This window comes from Lolium rigidum, chromosome 3 (assembly GCF_022539505.1).
Source record: "Lolium rigidum isolate FL_2022 chromosome 3, APGP_CSIRO_Lrig_0.1, whole genome shotgun sequence".
NCBI classification, from domain to species: Eukaryota; Viridiplantae; Streptophyta; class Magnoliopsida; order Poales; family Poaceae; genus Lolium; species Lolium rigidum.
Window position 1 is genome coordinate 268,827,580 of NC_061510.1, and position 17,391 is coordinate 268,844,970.

Here is a 17,391-nt window from a genome sequence, read left to right on the forward strand (position 1 = left end):
CGACTAGAAATCTAAAGGGGCATAATTTACCATTTTACCAAAGGAATTTGAATTTCTTCTTGATTCCTTCAAGGAACTTTTGTAAGCATAGATCTTCATAGCGTAGACCCTTGTAAAGTGACTATCTCTAGGCTTGCTTGGTGTTTCTATGAGCTTGGAGATGGTGACAAGAGCCTCCGATTGAGTTGTGTAGTGTGGCCCAACCTTTTGTGTAGGTTTGGTTGCCACCTCGACCAGAACCACTTAGTGGAGAAGTGGATTCAATTTTGTGGTGGGTTCACTAGAGAAGAAGGTTAAGCCTTTGTAGAGTTGATGGCATTTTGTGGTGCCACACTTCTCCAACGTAGACATACTTTCCCTAAACAAGAAGGAACAACCCGAAACAAATCTCGCGTCTCCCTGACGGTTTACTTGTTCCTTCACCTTGCTACTTCTTCTTACTTGAACTAGTTGGTTATCCTTTGCTTGCTTCATTTAGGTTGCTCACCTTGCAATAATCATTTTCTTTCTTGCATAGCCTAAAAATTGAAAAATACTGAATGATTGCTAGCTCCTATTCACCCCCCTCTGGTCACATATACATGAGTTTCACATACATATGCCAACTATGTTCACCATATTAAGAGGAAAGAGGACGGTAGTCTACTTAAAAGTTACCTTTTGACACATTTTTAAGCATCTGGTTTTGTTCCACTTGGACATGCGTTGGAACTGTACTAGATCTGTTTAAATTGCATAGTTACTAGACCTAAAGTGGATTGTACACATTACTATTCCGTATCGGCTCCAGTCCCTAGTCAAAGTCAACTAGATTGGTTCGGTCCCAGGCTGACCGCCTAGTTCTTCTCCAAGGTCGGGCTGACTTGAGACCTCCTAGTTTTTCTCCAAGCGGTAACATTTTCGATTGAGCTATAAATGCCACTTCTTTCCCGAAAGGGTAGGTTGACGGGTTAAGATTCATTTCCCCTGTGTGCTATCTCTCATCCACTATTGAACACCAAAATCTTGAGGATCTCCCATTTCCCCCAACTGAACTCAAATCCAGTAAGAAAAACAAGATGAGGTACCGATCTACAGTCCCGCCGAACTAAAAGTGAATCTCACTTGATTTCATCGATCTAGCTTGTTACTCTTGGGTTTGTGAAAAATCCTAGGTGACTAGGGTTTTCCATAAACTTTTGAGTTGTGTATTTGCTTAGAGAAAAAGTTTGTGCGGGTTTGGAGATTACCTTAAGATATACCACTAGTGATTAAGGTCCTACTTCATGGAGGGCCCAAGCATAAGTGGTAATCTTTTGTAGTGTTTGGGGGTCCTTCATGGTAACCCGCACCTCTCGAACGTGACGTACCCGCCAAGGAAGTGAAAACCGGGATATATCTTCATCTCCGTGTGCCTATGTTATTTCCATCCGACCTCTTTGAGTTGTGTATTTACCTTTTGTGCCATGCCTGAAGTATCTTATTACGTCATATGCTCTCTTTGCATAGGTGTACAATGGCAGAGCTGGTATACAACGATTGGTGCAAATCAACCCAAGGATTTTTTTTGCCAAATCATTCATTGAATTAGTCATGCCATTGACTCTTAGTGAAAGATTATACCATACACAATAGAGTTGAACCCAATAGTACCATGCTCTAGCTTCACCACTGTCGGTTTATATGTCCTACGTGTGTCTCTAGATCATTAGTTTGACCATTGTAATACAAGGTATATATTATAAAACATATATAATTAAGAACTTCACATAATGTTTCTATGACATAATGTTTGTGTTGTACCATTTATATTATATTTGTCAAATTGATGATCCAGTGATACGCATAGTACCTATACACTTGGTAGGTTGTTTCACTTAGTTGTTAGGACTTGGGAACAATTTATTTATGCACATAGCCTAAAAATTGTGAAAAGAAATGATAAAAATTGTAGAAACATATTCACCCCTCTCTAGATTACCATCTTTATCTTGGGCATTGACAAATTTTTCCTTTAATAGCCAAAAGGCTAAGGGAAACAAGTGGGGAACTAAAATAACAAAATATTTTTCCTTTAATAGTCCTCCGTTTCCAAATTATTTGATGCACCCTTTTTTCTTTAAAATGAGTGAACATGTACACACTAAAATATGTTGTGTCTGGACCAAATTTTACTAAAGCTACATCAACTAATTTAGAATGAACAAAGTATGATTAAGGGAGAGATGATGGCGGCCGTTCATCCAACCTTCCCCTCATCCGATCTACCCACAAAAGAGAGCAACAAAGAAATGAACACGAAAAAATGTCTTAGGGTTGCAAGGAAAAAAGAAACTAGGTGTGATTTTTTTTCTATGTAGGCAGGAAAGAGTCATCAGCAAAGTTCGGACACATGGATAAACGTGTTCATTTTGGAGAAAAAACCCGGCGACATGCATATGTATACTTATTATGGTGTTTAATCGAATTCTCAATCTAGCTACATACCGATAACGGTTTGAAATGTCTTTACACATTTTTTTTATAAAGAACTATGTTAATTTTTTTATTAAATCCATAATAACTGTTGGGGGTTTAGTTTAAATTTGAGAAATTTGGAACTAAACCCCTGATTTAGTTCAACATTGAGCGATTTTGGCACTTAAACTCTGACATTTATTATGGACCGGAGGGAGAGGGAGTAACACTAGTATTATACTTTCTAGGAAATCAATTTAGTGGGGAAGACCTCGCAAAAAAAGTATCTTACGGAAGAAAACCAAATATACATTTCTATAACTTAATCTACGGAGTATAACTTAAAACTTGGAACTTAACAAAATCTTGTGAAGGGTGGGGGGAGTATAGAAAAAGCCTTCACAACAACATAATAGTAGCCGCGCGTTGCCGGAAGTCCCGATTAAGTTCCCAACAGTGCTAGCGATCTCCGGCACGACGACGAAAGCTGCAGCGCGCGCAGCCACCAAACGGCAGTTCTGACGTGCTCCACGCCATCTCTTCTCCCAAGCCGGTGCCGATGCCAATCAATCCGGGCACGCTGCCCGGCGCTCCTCCGGCTGCCACCATATTCGGGTTCAGGTCAGCTGCGGCTGCTGCAGGCCGCGGTGGTTGCAGTGGTTGGTACAGAGGCGGCGCCGCGGTGGCTGGTGGTGGTGGCGGCGGCGGTGGCACCGCTGGGCAGAGGGGCGGCACCGTCACCGCCGGAATTACAGCAGGACGAGGAGGCTGCTGGCCGCAGACGCACGGAAACAGCAGCGGCTGCATGCCGTACCCGCCGGTGGATAGCACCTGCAACGAATTGACGCATAAACACACGTACATGCGACGTAGTGTACGAGCGGATTTAGAAAGCTAGAGCAGTTAACCACCTGGATTTGTTGCTGGAGTGACTTCATGTACTCAATGGCATGGTCCAGCTGAGAGCATTGCTGATCGATCTGAGGATCAGTATTGTAATTAGTATTATTAAGCTGTTAGTTGGTGCAGGTTTAGGTTGCATATATAGAATATTGTGGACTGTTCTGTTCAGTACGTACAGAAACCTGTTCGGAGGAATGCCTTTGCGCACGGCCGCCGCCTCTCGACGCCGCCGAACTAGGTAACAAAGAGTCTTCGCCTTTCAACGCCGAGTTCTTGCACGAAGAATCCTGCTAAAAATAATAATTTTCTCTTAGTCACCTAATCAAAGTTGCACCTTTTATTAGGATTAGGAGGTCTAGATTGAAGTAGCAGCCTTGCGCGCACTTCGGACACGAAGTGTGAAATTTTAGCAGAAAATTGTGCTGCCGTTTTTAGTCCGAATGCGGTGGGTCAAAGCAAGAGGATTTAGTGAACATGTGCAGACAACCTGAGGTGCGGAGCTGCCATGGCCTTCCCTCCAGTGCCTCCACAGCTCGTCAGCCGTCTCGTCGGCCTCCGTGCTCGTCTGGTACTTCAGTCCGGCGCTCGGTGGTGCCACCTTGGCGTTCACTGACGACAAATCGTCGACGAACTGCTGCGGGTAGCCGTTCGCGGCCGCCGCCGCGGCATAGCCACCGCTTTCCCCCTCGCGCCACAACTTCCACCACTCCTCCACCGGCTCGCCTCCCATCGCGTCGCCCGGCTTGCTCTTCCTCTCGCCTGCAGGCGAAGTGGCGTCGTCGGCGCCGGCGTCGCTGTCGCTGCTCCGGCTGTCCAGAACGGGCTGCTCCACGGGGCAGCCGTCACGCCACTGCAGCTCCAACAGCTCCGTTCTGCAGTAGATAAATATATAACGTGTATGTAGTCAGCTAAATATAGCTTGTACTAGTACGCGCGTATAGTGCAGAGTGCTCTTGGTCAATCTACAGTCTACGCTACACGAGGCCATGATATCACCTTTCGTCGCTGAGCTGAGAGGGACAGTCGCCGGTCATCTTCCGGCGATCTCCGCTGCCATGGCTGTCGGCGCTGTCCTCTTCGTCGCCTTCGTCGTACTCCGGCGCGTGGTATTTCATGGTTCGTCTTCAGAGCTAATACGGTATATACTTTCCCAGGAAACCAACTGTGTGGTGTATCCTATCTATACAGCTGAAATGCGAATATATATAGTGTAGTATACAACATTACAACCTCCTATACGAATAGTTTGGAGATACATGTAGATCGAGTTTGCATGCACCAACGGCAACGGACGCAGCTGGTGAACTGCCAATCGTGTAGGTAGGCCGTAGGCGCATGAGATCGACAAGATCACGAGGAGGCTAGGGGGCCGGCGACGTCGCCAATTGCGGCGCGCCCACACGTGTACCGGCCGGGCAACAGGAGGTGGATCAAGATCAAGGAGCCAGAGGCTTCGGTTGCGACCAACAGTTGCATTCATCCATGGATACGTGCGACCTAATGCAGACGAGCTCCAGATGCGTGGGCAAATGCAACCTGGCTGCCCAGAAGGAACGGATGGATCACGCCCTGACACCGACCACTGCACTGTCGTGGCGCAGCCGGCCAGCCGCCACCGGAAGGGTCGACAATGGAGTAGCTAGCTAGTCAATCGGGCCATACACGACAATTTATCCAAGTGAGGTCTTTGTCTTCATTACCTATGCTCACCTGATGATGTCAACAGGATATATGTAGCGAGTGTTGTTGGATCGTCTGCCGGAGATGGCGCCGCGCACCAAGTTCGGGCAGGATGGATGCACAGCTCGGTGGCACAAAACACCCTATGCGTGGTGTGCCAATAACCTACAGCACATAGTTCATGCAAACCTAGCATAGTTTTCTATCTTGTCATTGTGTTCTGGTGTCACCGATCATGTTTGTCAGAAACCTATGTTCGAGTGATGATTGTATTATATCATCTCCACTCTCCTTGTTGAAGCGCTGATCGATTTGTTTTCAAAACATGTCCGTCGGTTGCTTAACTCCACGCCTTACATCAAGAGCGGCCTGAGCTTTCCATGCCAACCATCCTCCTCGATCTGTGTATTTTAGACCTCTCATTTTTGTTATTTAAGACAAATAAAGCCCTCACTAGAACAATTGACAGTTAGCTGGCCTGTTACAAGAGCTGGGAGGTGGTGGTGTTATCAGCATGCAGTATGCTGATGATACTTTACTTTTTTTTAGAAAATAATCTGTCATCTGCTATAAATTTAAAGTAGATCTTGTCCTGTTTTGAACAAATGTCTGGTATGAGAATTAACTTCCACAAATATGATTTGGTTCCAATTAATATTGATGAAAGTGATGCATAGCTTGTTGCTCAGGCTTTGAGTTGTAAGTTGGGTGAATTCCCTATGCAATATTTAGGGGTTTCTTTGCATCATAGTAAATTTAGGGGAGAAGATATCCAACCTGTGGTTGATAAAATCTTGAGGAAGGCTGTTGGTTGGAGGGGAAAGCTTCTTAATCATGCTGCTAAAATGGAGCTGGTTAGAAGTGTTCTAGCCACCATTCCTCTTTATTTGCTTAGTGTGATCAAATTCCCCAAATGAGCTATCACTCTTATTATCTCTCAGATGGCTCATTGTCTCTGGGATAATTATGAGGGACATCACAAATACCATTTAGCTAATTGGGGTTTGGTCACTAGAAAGAAGTAGTATGGAGGCTTGAGCATTCCTGACTTATCAGAGATGAATTTGTGTCTTTTAGCCTCCTGGATTAAAAGATATAGTTTGAATGAGAACAAACTCTGGAAATAGATTATTGATATTAAGTATAATGTTGATAATCCAAATATTTTGTCTTGCTCTTCTATTGGTGCCTCACCTTTCTGGAAAGGGGTGATGTGGGCTGCTAAAGCTGCTAAAATGGGGTATCAATGGAAAGTGGGGGATGGTAAGAAAATTAAGTTTTGGGAAGAGCACTGGTTTGGATCTTGCAGCCTAGCTATTCAATATTGGGAAGTTCATTTCCTGGTTAATGAGCAAAACAAAACCATTGTTCAGCTTTGGGATGGGGAATCCTTAAAAGTAACCTTTAGAAGATGTTTTGATCATAGGTTGATGGTGCAGTGGCTGGAAAACCAGCAAATTGCACAGACCATCACCCTAAATACTGAGAATGATGTTCTGATTTAGATGTGGGAAGCCAATGTGATATATAGTGTGAAGTCTATGTATGCTGTGGTGAATTTTGGTGGGATTAAACCTGTTGATATTCATTATGTTTGGAAACTGATGGTTCCTCCAAAAAAAATCATTTTTTTCTCTGATTGTTGTTTCATAACAAATTGCTCACTAGAGATAACTTGGTTAAAAGACAAAATGTTGATGATTTGACTTGTGTGTTTTGCAATGAAGTTGAGTCTTGCCAACAGTTGTTTTTTTGACTGTGTGGTTGCTTCCAATTTGTGGAAGGAGATAGGGATGGTCTTGGGTCTTATGACTCAGGTTACCAATCTGTCTGATGTTACTGTTCTTTGGAATGACAAGAAAACGAATGCTTTATTTAATATGATTTTTGCTGCTACCCTGAGAACTATCTGGATTACCAGAAATGATCATGTTTTCAATCGAACTCAATGGCTTGGGATGCAGGTGATGTGGAGACAAGTGGTCTTCAGTTGTGCTCAATAGAAAATCCTGTTGAAGGAAGAAGAAAAAGGAAAATTGAACATGATACTGAGCAAGCTAGCACTAGTAGGAAAAGCCTCATCAGTGGCGCACCAAAAATGGATTTTGTGGCGCATGGGAGGTGCGCCACAGAAACGTCGCCACAAAAATAAGGTTTCTGTGGCGCACCTTCCCATGCGCCACAGAATTAGGTTTCGTGGCGCACGTGTTCCTAGGTGCGCCACAGAAAAGAGTGCGCCACAGAATTGGTTTTCAGTGCGCCACAGAAATTGCTTGTATTATACTCGATTTTGTGCTGCATGCTATACACATGCAGTTTATACACAGCAATATACAGAGATACAGGTTACATACAACAACATTCAGATATAATATAAATATCATGTACATTGCACAGATATAACATAGACATCATCATCACATTACTTAGAGCCCGATCGAGATACATATATAGTGGCAATTAAGTGTCAAATGTTTTGCATACAACTCTTAATTCATACAAATTTCACAATTTCGAGATACAAAGTAGTCTTCATCCGGTTCCTCCTTTGCTCCCTCATCTCTACCCACCAGGCTCGCTTGCATCGGGGTCTTCATATCCAGTTCGTACTATGATGAAAATGGAAGAAAGTGAGACCAACAAGTCCGATGCACAAGAGAAATGGAATAAATGCCTCATACATTGTTGGTCAACACAAATATTAACATTTAGGGATGGCGTAAGTGAGACCAAGTCCGATGCACAAGAGATTGATATTTGTGCTATCTTACCAGGCTCACTTACGCCACCCCCAAGTGTACGGGGACCAAACATTTTAATCATCGGCATTTTGAAAATCTCAAAGCAAATGGAATGACAAAATGGAATAAGTGCCTCATACATTATTGGTCAACACAAATACTATGGTCAGAAACCATAGTTGCAGTATACACCGCAGTATACTTTGCAGAAGGGCCCCCTTTCCCCGGCCGCCGTTCCGTGAACGGGTCCTTAACGACACAACAACGCTGATATGCCTCTCCGGCGCAGAACCGCGGCAGTCCCAGCCGCCTCCCTTGTGGCCGCGTCTCCTGCGCTCTTCTGCATGGCCGGACCACGATTGGACTCACCGGGGGAATAATGATAATCGCCATCAACACTATCGCCGGACTCCACGGGAGCATAGCGAGTTTGCAGCGGATGCCACTTTTCTTCCCTCGCCGTGCGGTGAACGAGTCTTTGATGCAAAGACCGTGTCGGCCTGCCCGGAGGCCGGCACGGTCTTTGCATCAAGGACTCGTTCACCGGACGGCGAGAGAAGAAAGCGGCATCTGCTGCAAAGTACTCTACACCTGTGGACTCTGACGATAGTGGTGATGGCGATTATCAGTATTTCCCCGGTGAGTCCAATCGTGGTCCGGCCATGGAGAAAAGCGCAGAGCCCATTAGACACGGCCACAAGGGAGACGGCTGGGACTGGCGTGGTTCTGCGCCGAAGAGACATGTCGGCGTTGTTGTCTCGTCAAGGACTCGTTCAACGAACGGCGGCCGGGGAAAGGGGGGCCCGTCTACAAAGTATATTGCGGCGTATAGGTGACCAAACATTCTAATCATCGGCACTAAAATGGAAGAAAGAGCCAAGTGGTATCTCAACTAGATATCATATGCCTCATACTTTGTTGGTCGAAAGAAATATTAACATTCGGGGATGGGGTCGGCGAGGCCGGGTAGGATGCACAAGAGATTGATATTTGTGCCATCGCACCGGGCTCGGTGGCCCCACCCCGAGTGTACAAGTGACCAAACAATTTAATCATCGGCACTAGAATGGAAGAAAGGCCAATGCAATTAAGAAGTAGCTAGTATGAACTAAATGGAATGCCTCATACTTTGTTGGTCGAAACAAATATGAACATCCCGGGATGGCGTTAGTGAGGCCAGGTAGGATGCACAAGAGATTGATATTTGTGCCATCACACCGGGCTCACTAGCGACACCCCGAGTGTACGAGTGATCAACCAACCATCTAATCATCGACAAGTACAAAAACACCACCAAACCGAGCAACCATGGTGACATAAGTCAAGATGCTCAAACACACATAGCATGCATGGAGTAGATGCTCCAAAGGGATTATTCATCACTTGGTATAGACCAAGTGATGCTCGGCAAAAGAGAGGCCAATCAAGAACCGATAAATCCAGTAAGTGATAGATATGCCTAAACAAGCAACAACACATAGCATATCCCAGCTAACCGGATGAGACAAGTCTTGGTAGCCAAGCTGAATCACCTAGCACCACCTAGCCTTTTAAAACCATCGAAACAGTCCTTTTTCTTCAAAGGATACCACAGTGGCATTCATTTACATGATCCCCTACTGTGGATATCTCTATTTTCATCAAAGCCAACAAGAAATAGAAATTTATCATTACTCGGTTGAGTTCAAAACAAAGCTGGGGTACCATAAGGGATTATTCATCACTTGGTAGTAACCAAGTGATGTCTGGCAAGAGAGAGGCCAAGCCTGAGCTAGTCAATCCAAGTAGAGATGGATATGCATAAGTAAGCAAGAACACATAGCCTATCCAAGTTAACCGGATAAAACCAACCTTGACGACCAACTTAATAACCTAGCATCACCTAGTCTTTTAAACCATCAGAAACCAAGTGAAGCCTGGTACAAATGGCAAGGACCAGGAATTTGACCAACTCAAGTAACCATGGTTATGCCAACCAATTGAATAGTAGCATCTTCCAAATGGAACTAGGAAGGAAACCATCCCAGATGATTTACCAAGCCAGCAGTTCATGACTGCAAAGGCCAATTCAACCACCAAACCATCCAAACCACCAAGCCTACACACTTATCATTACCCAACAGGATTCAAAATGAAGCTAGGGTCCCCAACAATAGTTGGCATCCATCTAGCTTAAGTAAATACGAGTAATAGAATCATTACTGCAAAGTAGTTCATCTCAATTATCTACATTAACAAGATAAAGTTTCACGAGATAAATGAATTAGTCAACTGCTAGGCAACGAGGGATGCTTGGCAAGCATCATGCATCCATTCATATGCTTTTCAAAGCATAAGCAACCACCGAGTACATGGTGAGAAGCTATACAAATCAAGCAACAACACGAGTATATCAAGCAACATGCATAGATAGAGAAAGTAGTAAGTAATTATCAACCAATTGGTGATCAAATGATCACCGAGCTTGCAAACACAAGCCATAGGGGCAGCGGAGGAGGAATTAAGAGGGAGAGGAGGGGAGGGGAGAGAGAGCACCGATGACAGGGGTGGAGGACGAGCTTGAAGATGACGTCAGGGGTGGAGGAGGAGGAGGAGGCGGCGGATCCTCCACCTTGCCGCGACGGTGGCCCCTCCTCGCGGCGGCCCCTCCTCGCCGTAGGGGCAGCTTGTGCTGCAGGTGGCGGGGATGGGAGGACCGCGGCGGCATGCGCCCCTCGCGGAGGAAGGAGGCGGCGACGGCGGCGGCGACGACCATGGAGGATCCAGGCGACCACGGAGGAAGGCGGCGGCGGCGGATCCAGGCGACCACGGAGGAGAGGGGAGAGGGGAGAGGGGAGAGGGGAGGAATCCTCCAGGCGACCACGGAGGAAGGCGGCGGCGGATCCAGGCGACCACGGAGGAGAGGGGAGAGGGGAGAGGGGAGGGGAGAGGGGAGAGGGGAGGGGCTCGGGAGGGGAGAGGTGAACAGGCGGGGGAGGGCACGGGCGAGAGATGATATAAGTCCCTTAATTCTGTGGTGCACCAAAGCCAGTGCGCCACAGAAAGAGTTATTTCTGTGGCGCAGCACGACATGTGCGCCTACGAAATACCTACGATAATAAATGGTGGTGGCGAGGATGTGGGCCCCACATAGTTTACGTGGCGCACTACCCAAGCGTGCGCCACAAAATTAAGCTATTTCTGTGGCGCACCGTCCCTGGTGCGCCACAAAATAAGTTTCTGTGGCGCATTCAAAACGGTGCGCCACAGAACTAAGCTTCGCCTATAAGGGTTTTCCTACTAGTGTAGAGGTGCTAACTCGGCTGTCGCCGCTGCTGTCGTGGCCGGAGCCTGGCTGACCCCGCAGAAGAAGGCAAGATCATCGCTGGAGGTGTGCGACATGAATATGGTGAGGTTTTGGGCCGATGTTGATCACGGCGGAAGATCTGGCGAGGACACTGGAGGCCAATGCGTTGATGCTGGTTGGTGATACGTCTCCAACGTATCTATAATTTCTGATGTTCCATGCTAGTTTTATGACAATACCTACATGTTTTATATGCACTTTATATCATATTATGGCATTTATTGGACTAACCTATTAACAAGATGCCACAGTGCCGGTTTCATTTATTATGTCCGTTTATTGCGAGAAAAGGCCCAAAAACCAAAGTGCTCGGAAAAATCCAGAAAAATCACATAAATTCTATTCCGCCAGAAGACTCACGGAGCCAGAAGGGCCAGGCCAGAGGAGGCCCAGGGCCTCCTCCCCATCAGCCGGTGCGGCCAGGAGGGGGGCCGCCCCACCCTATGGTGTGGGCCCCTCGGGACACCACCGACATCGCTCTTTCGCCTATAAATTCCCTCACGACGGAAAACCCTCAATCAATCTATCATACTCCAGAAAGACTCCAGGGGCGCCGCCGCCATCGCGAAACTCCGTTTCGGGGGACAGAAGTCTATGTTCCGGCACGCCGCCGGGACGGGGAATTGCCCCCGGAGCCATCTCCATCGACACCACCGCCATCTTCATCGTCGTTGCTGTCTCCCATGATGAGGAGGGAGTAGTTCTCCCCCGAGGCTGAGGGCTCTACCGGTAGCTATGTGGTTAATCTCTCTCTCATGTACCTCAATACAATGATCTCATGAGCTGCCTTACATGATTGAGATCCATATGATGAGCTTTGTAATCTAAATGTCGTTATGCTATTCAAGTGGATTTTACTTATGTGATCTCCGGAGACTCCTTGTCCCACGTGTGTAAAGGTGACAGTGTGTGCACCGTGTGGCTCTCTTAGGCTATATTTCACAGAATACTTGTTCACTGGGTTATGATTTGAGTTGGATATCTCTATGAAATTGTGGTGTGTTAGTACCTCCTATGAATGCTCAAAGTGACAGCATGGGGTGTTTATTAGTACTTGGGAATACATCTTTAAGGTTTGCTTTTGCAGCCCTACACGGTGAATTAGTGTTCGTTATCCAGCCAGCAGAGTAATTAGAATAGCATAGTGAAGTGCTTATATTTATATTCAATTATGATTGCAATGTTGAGAGTGTCCACTAGTGAAAGTATGATCCCTAGGCCTTGTTTCTAAGCATTGAAACACCGTTTCCAACAAGTTCTGTTACATGTTTGCTTGCTGCCATATTTATTTCAGATTGTTATTATCACTCATATTCATCCATATTACTTGTATTTCACTATCTCTTCACCGAACTAGTGCACCTATACATCTGACAAGTGTATTAGGTGTGTTGGGGACACAAGAGACTTCTTGTATCTTAATTGCAGGGTTGCTTGAGAGGAATATCTTTGACCTCTACCTCCCTGAGTTTGATAAACCTTGGGTGATCCACTTAAGGGAAACTTGCTGCTGTTCTACAAACCTCTGCTCTTGGAGGCCCAACACTGTCTACAAAAATAGAAGCACACGTAGACATCAAGCCATTTTCTGGCGCCGTTGCCGGGGAGGTAAGGTAAAAGGTATTCACATCCTCCGACTACTAAGCTATTTCCTAGCACTGTTGCCGGTGTGTGAGTGCTCGAAGCTATCTCCTTTAGATTCTGCAATTTTATCTTTTTGTCTCTTGTTTTTATTTTCACTAGTTAGGCTTAATGGAAAACAACAACAAAATTAGAGATCTTTATAGTATTTATCTTGAGTTAGGACATGAGGTGTTTGAAGAGAAAATTAAAAAACCAATGGAACCTTGTTTGCAAAAATAGTTGTAGCAATGTTTTTAGCATGAACTCTTTGAATACTATTATTTCTAAGGCTATGGAAGAATTTAAGCTTGGGGAGGTCGGTTTTGATAAAAATGATCTCTTTGGTCCTCCGGGTATGGAAGAGAAAGTTTATGTTGATTATGATATGCCTCCTATATATGATGTTTGCAATGATGAATATGATATTTTCAGTCCACCTACTATGGAGGATAAAGTTTATTATGATTATACCATGCCTGCAATTTATGATGATTACAATGATGGTTGTGATAGTTTTACTCCCACTATTACTAATAAAATTGATTATGCTTATGTGGAGAGTAATGATACTTTTATGCATGTGGATCATGACAAGAATGATGTATGTGATAGTTATATTGTTGAGTTTGTTCATGATGCTGCTGAAAATTATTATGAGAGAGGAAAATATGCACTACAAGAAAAGTTGCCATGGCCGACGAAGTTGAAGTCGCGCCGTGGTTGCTGGTGTACCATGGCCGACGATTTTGGTCCCTCCGTGGTGCATGTCAAAACTTTTTTTTTCTCGTTTTTGAGGCCACCTAGCCCGACGAAAGCGGCCAAAACGTGGCGTATGGTGGCCCGGGACGTGGTGCATCTCGAAATCTCGGGTTCGCCGGCCGAGTCAACGCAAATCCGCACCGCCGAGGGATGTAGGGCCCGGATGGCAGCCTCTGCGGCATTGTTTTTTTCTACATCGCGCCATCTCGTTCAACGCAGCCGTTTACGATGCGGGATCATGGGTCCCGCATGTCATCCTCTATGAACCAAAATTCTTTCTATTCTTGGATTTTTTTGACCCCCGATTTCCGGCTACTTCCTTTTTCTTTTGATCCCTTGCCGCCTTGGAAACGTTGAGACCGCTGCTTGCTAAATGGGACCCGCATGTCATCCTCTATGTGCAATCAACTTTCTTTTCTTGGAGTTTTTTTGGCACCTCAAATTTGGTCACTTGCCTTTTTCTTTCGATCCCCTGCCGCCTCTCAAACGGTGATACCGCTGCTGCTAACTGGGACCCGCATGTCATCCTCTATGTACTATAAAACTTTCTTTTCCTGGATTATTTTTGGCACCTCAAATTTGGTCACTTGCCTTTTTCTTTCGATCCCCTGCCGCCTCTCAAACGGTGATACCGCTGCTGCTAACTGGGACCCGCATGTCATCCTCTATGTACTATAAAACTTTCTTTTCCTGGATTATTTTTGGCACCTCAAATTTGGTCACTTGCCTTTTTCTTTCGATCCCCTGCCGCCTCTCAAACGGTGATACCGCTGCTGCTAACTGGGGCCCGCATGTCATCCTCTATGTACTATAAAACTTTCTTTTCCTGGATTATTTTTGGCACCTCAAATTTGGTCACTTGCCTTTTTCTTTCGATCCCCTGCCGCCTCTCAAACGGTGATACCGCTGCGCTAAGCGGGACCCGCATGTCATCCTCTATGTACTATAAAACTTTCTTTTCCTGGATTATTTTTGGCACCTCAAATTTGGTCACTTGCCTTTTTCTTTCGATCCCCTGCCGCCTCTCAAACGGTGATACCGCTGCTGCTAACTGGGACCCGCATGTCATCCTCTATGTACTATAAAACTTTCTTTTCTTGGATTATTTTTGGCACCTCATATTTGGTCACTTACCTTTTTCTTTCGATCCCCTGCCGCCTCTCAAACGGTGATACCGCTGCTGCTAAATGGGACCCGCATGTCATCCTCTATGTACTATAAAACTTTCTTTTCTTGGATTTTTTTTGGCACCTCATATTTGGTCACTTGACTTTTTCTTTCGATCACCTGCTGCCTCTCAAACAGTGATACCGCTGCTGCTAAATGGGACCCGCATGTCATCCTCTATGTACTATAAAACTTTCTTTTCTTGAATTATTTTTGGCTCCTGATATTTTTTCACTTGCCTTTTTCTTTCGATCTCATGCCACGTTTGAAACGTTGAGGAACCTGCGGGCTCATGGGACCCGCATGTCATCCTCTATGTACTATAAAAGTTCTTTTTCTAGGTTTTTTTTCACCATCTGATTTTTGGCAATTTCTTTTTTTCTTTTGATCCCCTGCCACCTCTCAAACGCTGATACCGCTGCTGCTAAATGGGACCCGCATGTCATCCTCTATGTACTATAAAACTTTCTTTTCTTGAATTATTTTTGGCTCCTCATATTTGGTCACTTGCCTTTTTCTTTCGATCTCATGCCAAGTTTGAAACGTTGAGGAACCTGCTGGCTCATGGGACCCGCATGTCATCCTCTATGTACTATAAAAGTTTATTTTCTTTATTTTTTTTCACCCTCTGATTTTTGGCTATTTCCTTTTTCTTTTGATCCCCTGCCGCCTTGGAAACGTATGGTAAGCTGCTGACTCATGGGACCCGCATGTCATCCTCTATGTACTATAAAACTTTCTTTTTTTGGATTATTTTTGGCACCTCATATTTGGTCACTTGACTTTTTCTTTCGATCCCCTGCGCCTCTCAAACGGTGAGACCGCTTGCAGCTAAATGGGACCCGCATGTCATCCTCTATGAGCAATCAACTTTCTTTTCTTGGAGTTTTTTTTGGCACCTCATATTTGGTCACTTGCCTTTTTCTTTCGATCTCATGCCACGTTTGAAACGTTGAGTAAGCTGTTGGTTCAAGGGACCCGCATGTCATCCTCTATGTCCATCAAGTTTCTTTTCTTGGATTTTTTTTCACCCCCTAATTACTAGCTACTTTCTTTTTCTTTTGATCTCAAGCCGCATTACAAACATTGAGACCGCTGTCTGCAAAATGGGACCCACATGTCATCCTCTATGTACAATAAATCTTGGATTATTTTTGGCTCCCGATATTTGGTCATGCCTTTTTCTTTCGATCTCATGCCGCCTTTGAAACGTTGAGTAAGCTCGCTGGCTCATGGGTCCCGCATGTCATCCTCTACGAACAATAAAAGTTTCCTTTATTGGAGTTATTTTTGACCCCTAATTTCTGGCTATTTGCCTTTTTCTTTTGATCCCCTGCCCCCGTTGAAACGATGAGGACGCTGTTGGCAGGTCGGTCCCACATGTCATCCTCTATGAACAATAAAAGTTTCCTTTGGTGGATTTATTTTTGACCCCTAAATAATTTCTAGCTATTTCCTTTATTTTTCTTTTGATCCCCTGCCGCCTTGGAAACGTTTGAGAATGCTGCTTGCCTCATGGGTCCCGCATGTCATCCTCTCGGAATGATAAATGTTTTCTTTTCTTGGATTTTGTTACCAACTGACTTTTGGTTTTTTATTTTATTTTCGATCCCCTGCCGCCTTTGAAACGTTGACGACGCTCGCTGGCTCATGGGTCCCCGATGTCGACCTCCCCGTACAAGAAACATGTGATATCTTGATTATTTCGCTCCGAGCTATTGCAAACGGATAAATTAAATCTTTATTTTTACATAAACAAACTTATATGTTGAGTGTCCTTGTTTTTTGTTTTTGCGATGCATAGGACTTTCCTGTTTTTTTTAGAAAAATCCGAACTTTCCTGTTTTGGAGTGGGCTGAAATTGTACGAGACAAAAGGCCCAGCAGGATAGTTCGAAGGCCCAGATGTCCAGATACAGCCCAATTGAAATCTTTCTTTTCTTGGATTTTTTTCACCCCCTGATTTCTGGCTACTTCATTTTTCTTTTGGTCCTGTGCCGCCTTGGAAACGTTGAGACCGCTCGCTGCAAAATGGGACCCACATGTCATCCTCTATGTAACATAAAGTTTCTTTTCTTGGATTATTTTTGGCTCTTGATATTTGGTCACTTTCCTTTTTCTTTCGATCTCATGCCACGTTTGAAACGTTGAGGAACCTGCTGGCTCATGGGACCCGCATGTCATCCTCTATGTACAATAAAAGTTTCTTTTCTTGGATTTTTTTTCACCATCTGATTTTTGGCTATTTCCTTTTTCTTTTGATCCCCTGCCGGCCTGCCGCCTTTGAAACGCCGAGTAAGGCTGCAGGCTCATAGGTCCGACATGTCGGCTCGTATGAACGATAAAGCTTTCCTTTCTTGGAGTTTTTTTTACCCCCTAATTTACGGCTATTTTCTTTTTCTTTTGATCTCAAGCCGCATTTGAAACGTTGAGACCGCTGCTCGCTAAATGGGACCCGCATGTCATCCTCTATGTACAATAAAGTTTCTTTTTTTCTTGGATTATCTTTAGCTCCCGATATTTTGTCACTTGCGTTTTTCTTTCGATCTCATGCCGCCTTTGAAACGTTGAGTAAGCTGCTGAATCATGGGTCCCGCATGTCATCCTCTACGAACAATAAAAGTTTCCTTTTTTGGAGTTATTTTTGACCCCTAATGTCTGGCTATTTGCCTTTTTCTTTTGATCTCCTCCCCCTTTGAAACGATAAGGATGCTGTTGGCACGTCGGTCCCACATGT